This window comes from Columba livia, chromosome 8, assembly GCF_036013475.1.
Source record: "Columba livia isolate bColLiv1 breed racing homer chromosome 8, bColLiv1.pat.W.v2, whole genome shotgun sequence".
In the NCBI taxonomy this organism is placed as follows: domain Eukaryota; kingdom Metazoa; phylum Chordata; class Aves; order Columbiformes; family Columbidae; genus Columba; species Columba livia.
In genome coordinates this window covers 11,548,797-11,555,799 of record NC_088609.1, presented here as the reverse complement: position 1 = coordinate 11,555,799, position 7,003 = coordinate 11,548,797, and the positions used below count along the sequence as shown (strand labels likewise).

General features: G+C 44.3%; 1 long non-coding RNA gene across 1 annotated transcript; it reads left to right on the top strand.

The window, feature by feature from the left end:
• The first annotated feature begins 88 nt into the window (after positions 1-88).
• Positions 89-5,515, top strand: LOC110363406 (uncharacterized). Its single transcript, XR_002421454.2, has 2 exons — positions 89-253; positions 2,314-5,515. It is a non-coding gene; the product is annotated as an uncharacterized LOC110363406 (long non-coding RNA).
• Positions 5,516-7,003: the final 1,488 nt, after the last annotated feature.

The window sequence follows — 7,003 nt, the reverse complement described above, 5'->3', positions numbered from 1 at the left end:
GGAGCCAAAAGGAGCGGCTGCCGTGGGAGGCCAGAAATTCACTTTTTTATTTAGTGTTCTTTTTTGTCTTATGACCGCGGTTTTGTGCCAAGTCCTGTTTCATGCTTTATTTATACTTTTCTTGCTCATCCTGTTTGCGCAGATGCAGATCAAGAGCGGCGGGAAGGGGAAATCTGCGGGGACGGGCTGCGGCTGCAGAACTTGGGCTCAGTTTGCACCAGCTGCCCCCGGCTCAGCCCTTCAGCTCGGTCCGGTTCGCATCGGTTCCCTGTACCTTAACGGGATCGCATGGAAAACAAAGAAAATAAATTTATCCGCAGAAAGGGCTGTCGGGCATTGGAACAGGCTGCCCAGGGCAGTGGTGGAGTCACCATCCCTGGAGGGGCTGGACAGACAGAGATGAGGTTCTTAGGGACACGGTTTAGTGACAGCATAAGGTTATGGGTGGACTCGATGGTCTTGAGGGTCTCTTCCAACCAAAATGATTCTATGAAAATGCAATCTGAGCTTTTGAGCCTCCTCCTGTGCCTGACCCTGTGTGATTTCCATGCTCGTCACCTACCCTGTTCCAGCAAGTCGCTGTAATGACAATTCTTTTCTAAGCTCCGGGGATGGGCAGAAATCAAGAATTCAGTGACCTGCAACAATACGTTCAGCTTTAGGTGAAGCTTTTGATTTTGCTTGTTTTGAGGTAGAGAGGCAAACCCCAGCCCTGCTCCCACTGCTATGCTAGCTCCGCAGTCCTGGGGGCGGCTACGTGGCCTCGGGGGGTGAACTCAGCATCCAGTGGGACGGATGAGGCTCGCTGTGACCCCCTTCCTTCCAGAGGAGCCCAAATACCTTTCAAACCTGTGTGGAAAATGCTGTAAATCAGAGCAGAGTACTCAGGCTCCCCTGGGCCCACTGCACCTCTTGGGTTTTCATCTCCAGGCTGAAAAAACCTGGGGGGCTGTGAGCGCAGCAGCATGACTGCAAGAGGCATCGCTTGCTCGTGGAGGTAGGAGATGACTCCCTACATTATTCTCTTCTCCCTTTCCCGAACAACAAACCGATTCTGAAGTGCAGCTGTGGCCATCGAGGCACGGCATCTCTCTCTCTGCTCCTGGGACAGTGCAGCTAAACCATGACCCATCCCTTAGGCTTGTCATATCATAGAGTCATAGAGTCATTTTGGTTGGAAGAGACCCTCAAGATCATGAAGTTCAACCATAACCTACCTCTGGCACTAAAGCATGTCCCTGAGAACCTCATCCATGTGTCCTTTAAACACCTTCAGGGATGGTGACCCCAAAGCCGTGATGATTCCTGAGCCTCAATGACAATGAGAAGGCTTTTGCAACAGAAACTTTGGGCACCTACAGGAAGCTCTTGTGGTCACAGACATTCAGCTGAACTGGTGTTTCGTTCTGTTTTCCCAGGGGTTAGATTAAAGCGCTAAAAGCGTGCGTGGGGGGTAAGAAGCGGTGGCAGCTCACAGCACACACTTCTGCAAGCATGCCCCAGAAAAGCAAGCAACAGCTGCCAAAAAACCCCACCTTTGAGCAAACAGAATGAAAATAAGTTCCCATTTTCAGTGAGGTTTTACTTGACAACTTGTAGACAAAGAATCTCTCTTGTATGAAAGGTTAGGTGCTCAGAAGTGTAACATGTATATGCATAAAACTTATGTGACCTCTCTTTAATCCAAAAGAAGAACAGGGCTTTCAAACAAATGGGATTAACAGGGACTACTTTGCCGTGTGTATAAATGAAACACAATAAATTGTTTGAAAACCGATGAGGTGGATTTGTGGAGGAGAGCTTGGAGCTGGATAATGCACGGGATGGTCGAAGGAGCCTCCAAAATGTGGTTTGGCAGGAGCCGGGAGGGGACAGCAGGAATCCAGCCTCTCCTTCCCCTTCTCCCACCGTGTCCTTTGGCTCCGCACTCAGGCAGAGTTGGATCCTGTATCCTCCACTACGTATTTCGGTTTTGCAAAAGTATGACTATTCTTAGGTGAGGTAGTGAGTCATTAAGCGCTTTCAGAATGTTTATTTGTCAAGCCGCAGGCACTTAAATTTATTTCTGAAGCCAGGCAAACCCACTCGGGAGGATTTCTTTCCGCCGCAGAAATCACTAGGTGAAATTCCATGGCAAGAGGTCAGTCCTGCTGCCCGAAACACTGCAAGTCGGGTCCCACCCAGGGGCTGCCACCAGTTTGGGTTTAAAGTAGTCTCATTTTCAAAGGTCAATGCAAGAGGGGAAATGAGCAAGAAGAATGTTGTTCCTTGATTTAGCTTTTTTTAATATGTTTTGTTTTGCTTTTAATACAGGGACTGGACCTTCCACCCTCTGAGGGTGGATGCCGGTTGTTTGTGCTTCCCTACGCACAGCTGGATACAGGCAGAAAAAAACGTGGCGAGTAGACGTGACCTCCACAGCTGGAAGAAGAAGAGGAAACCACTGGGAACCAACCATGTGCTCCTTCAAAAGCCGCCAGCCCGGTGCTGCCCTGGACTGTGCACACCCAGCAATGCCCAGATAGGTACAGAAAATGCTTCGTTTTCTCATGACACATGGATCAGCCTTGTGATGTTCACATCAAACCATGTGAGCTTGCCTGTCAAATTGATTTGCTACAGTAGTGGTGCCTAACAGAAGTTGTGATGTCCTTGCGAGCATGATCAAGAAATGCTCTTGCTTATAGTGCAGGAACACAAAAGGCTCTGCAGTTCCCCTCTGGATGTGGCCTCGCTGGGGTCACAGGGGCCTTGTGATGCAATTCCTTAAAAACCTGGCTGAAATGGCTCCACTAGGGAGAAATGACTGTTTGTAGGGTTTTTTTGTGTTTGTTATTGTTGTTTGGTTGGGTTTGGTTTGGTTTGGTTTGGTTTAATTTGTTTTGTTGTGTTTATTTTGTTTGGTTGTGTTTGGTTTTGTTTTGTTCAGAAAAAAAAACAAGCCCTCACCTGAATCTTGAATCTTCATAGCAGTGGTCTCATGTCTCTAGATGTGGACATATCCCTCCAGGTCTGAGAGGAATTATAAAACCTGTTCTAGGTGTGCCTGTCAATGGAGATGCTGCAAGAATGTGCGGGTTGTGTTTCCTCCTTCTGCTTCCAGGAGGGAGTTACAGCTCTGTGAGATGTTTTTCTGACCTAAGAGCAGAGATGAGGATATATTTTATTTTTATTTTACTTTAATTTTGGCTCGCACTACAGCACGTGGCTTCTCATTTGAGTCTGCTATCGGCAAAGCTGTGGATCCGTATATTAAACAAGCAGGCTGTGAGTTACGAAGAAAACATGCATAGATGGACAAAATATGGGGAAAACACCCCTAATGATGCAATGAGACCAGTTACACATCATCACTTTTTTTTCTGCACTGCAGAATTTAGTTTTCAAAGAGATTTGAGGAAAAATGTTTTGCTTCAGACCTGGTCACAGAACCATCTTTGGCAGAATTGCAGTGTACAGAACCACAAGTTTATATTGTTGTGAACTAATTGGCTTTATCTCTATATTATGGGTGCAATTATTGTTATTTTCTTATGTATAATAGATGCATGTGCAGTTCTAGAAGTTCATAGATCACAGCCAACTGTTTTCTCCTAAGTTAAGAGAGATATAAAGGAGAGCTGAGGCTGCCTGCAGTATCAGGAGCTGTGCATCTCAATCTCAAAACCAACAAACTCCAGCATGAGCGAGCACATCATGGTTTGTGCATTGGCAAGCTCATGTTTTGTGGCTCAAATCTCCAAGCTGATGTTTGCCTTTTGGAAGTGAAATGAAAAGCCGCTCATTGCAGGCTTCACAGGCTTTTACTCCCATCTTGACATTTTATAATCAGTATTCTCGGTTTTGTGAATGGTTTCTTACCTTTCCTGCCGCAGGGTGTGTGACTAAGAATCATTTCCCCAGGAATTAAACAGGTTTTGCCAATACGAAGAGTGGAGAGCCCAGCGTAGGGCACAGAACTCCCCGGCTGATCCGAACCTGCTGAGAGGGCACATTGTCTGTGTACAAACGTTCACAAGATTCACAGAGTAATTCTGACGATACAAGAAACCTGACAGATTTACAGACCTATCGCTGATCCGGCTGCAGGGTTTGGAAGCTGATATATTTATGTGATTCAGCAGCAGCCAGAGGTTGTGGAGGGCTTTTCCCGCAGGGGATAATTCTCTGTGCTTGAGATTTCCTTTGAGAGCCCAGCAGTCCCGCCTCTGGGGAATCTGCTCTTTCCAGGCATCTCACATGGTTATTTTTGGCTACGTCTGTGGCGATTTCGACTTTCCCAGTGCAGCTATTTTTATAACACATGGCTGTGAAGTCTATAGCATTAGACATAATGTAATCTTGCATGTTGGAGTGTCCCAGGACTGTATGTATGCAATTACCACCTCTCACACCTGCTCCCTCTTCATCCTGTATTCGAAACACTCCTTTACTATAAGAAGCAGAAGCATCAGAGGCTTCTAGACAACAGTTCCTTTATTGAGCATGCTAAGCTGCCATAAATATTTAATTAGGTGTTGTTCTATTTTTGGAGAGATACAGGAAAAAAAAATCCCCATTTCCTTACATTTAAACAGAATATTTTCCTGGTGGAAAAAATTCCCTGTATTAAGTAGTGACGGGGAGACGACTTTTAAGAGGGTGAAAGGCTGGTGAAGAGGGGATTTCACTGAGCAGAGGGTCCACTCCTGTTGTTCTCTCGGTGGGAAGGGAGGCAGCACATCTCTGCTGTATCTCGATTTCTTGTACTCTGGCTTCCCACCCAAACAACCCCATCTTCATCTTGCTCTTTTCCACTCAAGAACCGCCTGAAAATTCCCCCATCCTTTTCAATGGTTGAAAAAAAAAATTGGGACAAGACTAAAGAACCAAATTCTAAAATGTTGTAACTGCACTGATCTCAAAATCACCGTTTGACAGCACAGAATTAAAACTGAGTACACTAAACCCAACAGCAACTATTGTTTCAATGAATATAAAATTTATTTTAAAAACATCATGCTCTGTATGTTGTGAACAGCTTCCCATACAAGTGACAGAGGGGAAACTTAAAGATCTCTCAACCAGAATGTCTCTTATATAGGCTCTGTCTTTAGAAGCCAAAGAGAACTAACTTACAAGAAAGATAAAAAATTAAGTATGTACGGTTTGGTCAAAATAATGATGATGGGGAATTAGGAAGCAATTTGTGAGTATGTTAAGGGACAGAAATTGTTTAGTGTTACATGTAATCAGATTAAACTACCAGTAGAAAAAGCGAAACACATCCAGACTCATCACAGGATGACGGAGATGCCTCTTTGAAGGGGAACATTTGGAAACAGACCCTATGCTGTGGAAAAAAGGGATAATAAAGTATGTTCCAAACGTGTACTGACTAAATATCCCGAGAGATACCTTACAGTCTTGTACTTACTTGATATATGGGTTGTGTGGAAGGTGCGTTTGTTGATTAAAATAATCATTATACCTATTAAAACTGAGCTGACTGCTTCATTGGCCAAATACAAGGTAAGACACAGAACAAAGCCTCATAATTACTACAGGAAAAACTGTGTATGCTTCCAGTCTCTGCAAAAATCCTAATGTCTCCCTTCCCTCTTTCTCTGTGTTGCTGCACCTGAAAATTAAACCATGAACCTGCAAATGTTCACAAACCTAACTTTGAACCCAAAGCTAGGCCTTCCGAAGTCATGGATGGTGTTCTAGGCACAAGTATACCTGACGCTTACCTGAATGTGTGGAATTAGATGCTCATATTGTAAAATCCTTGGACATAAACAGTCTTTTATCATGTTTGCTAAAGGAGACTGCACATCACGCACTTGACAGGGTAGATTTTTATTAAAATGCAATACAAATAAGTCAACTGCCTTAGTCGTGCCATTTGATGTGAGATCCTCTGCTGTCCTGAGTGTCTATTAACTGCAGGGAAACTGAGGAAACGTTTGCTAAAGTGGAGCTAAATGTCATACTGCAGGAGGCAGGTCAGGAAATCCAGCGACTTTCAGTGGGAGCTCAATATCCAACCCGCTTCGGAGCTCTATAAATCCCACCAGACAAGTAAATAACTTTTTAGGTTTTGAGAAGCTGAACCTTGGCTCCCTGGGTGATGGGCCTGTCGTGTGCAGGCATATGAGGATGTTTTACCTGGTAAGAGAGAGCAAAATATGTGTAGTAAGCATATACATGACTGCCAGAGTATGTATAATTTCAGGTGCAATTCATATGTGTATTTAGGGATATCGATCTGCGGTAACAATTAATGTAGTGACATAAAAAACACCCAAAAAGATCGCAAAGAGCTTTTCAAAACAAAATTGCTTAAACCCCCACTATTTAGACTAAGTGCTAGGCTTCCGATTTTGTTTTAGCACTAATATATTTTACTCAGCAAATTGCGAAGTTATATATTGCTGTACAGGAAATACAAAACAAAAAGCACATGAGTCATGAGGGAACTGCCTGAAGGGGAGTGAAACACCCATGGATGTGGATCGGGTCTGTGGCAACCACGCGTGGTCCAGTTTGCTTCAGCGACGAGCAGCCACGTGCAGGGAAAAGCAAGAGTTTGTCCTGGGGCCCTTATGTACTAAAAATGCTCAAATCTGGGGTAACTCCCTGCAAAGGGATGGTAAGGCCATGGTCTGGGCATGGCTTAAAGTCAGTTTTGAAATTAATCCTGTCTTACTGAGTAACTTAGAAAACTTCCGTGGAACTTTTCCAGCGGAATAAAATAACGGGTGTTAATTGCAATAAACAACTGCGGTTTGGCTTAGCAGGCTTTTCTTTTAATATAACTGTAACATCACAAAATTTGTGACTGCCACATAGAACTTAGTTCTCAATACAACAGATGAATCTTTAAAAGATTTTTGATGTTTTGGGGCAACATTAAATTACACAGCATCACAGTCTATAGACCAAATGTGGCCAATCCGTGTCTCACCAGAAATGTTTTCTACAGTGACGCCTCCATCGTGTTCCTCCCGTCTCACACTGT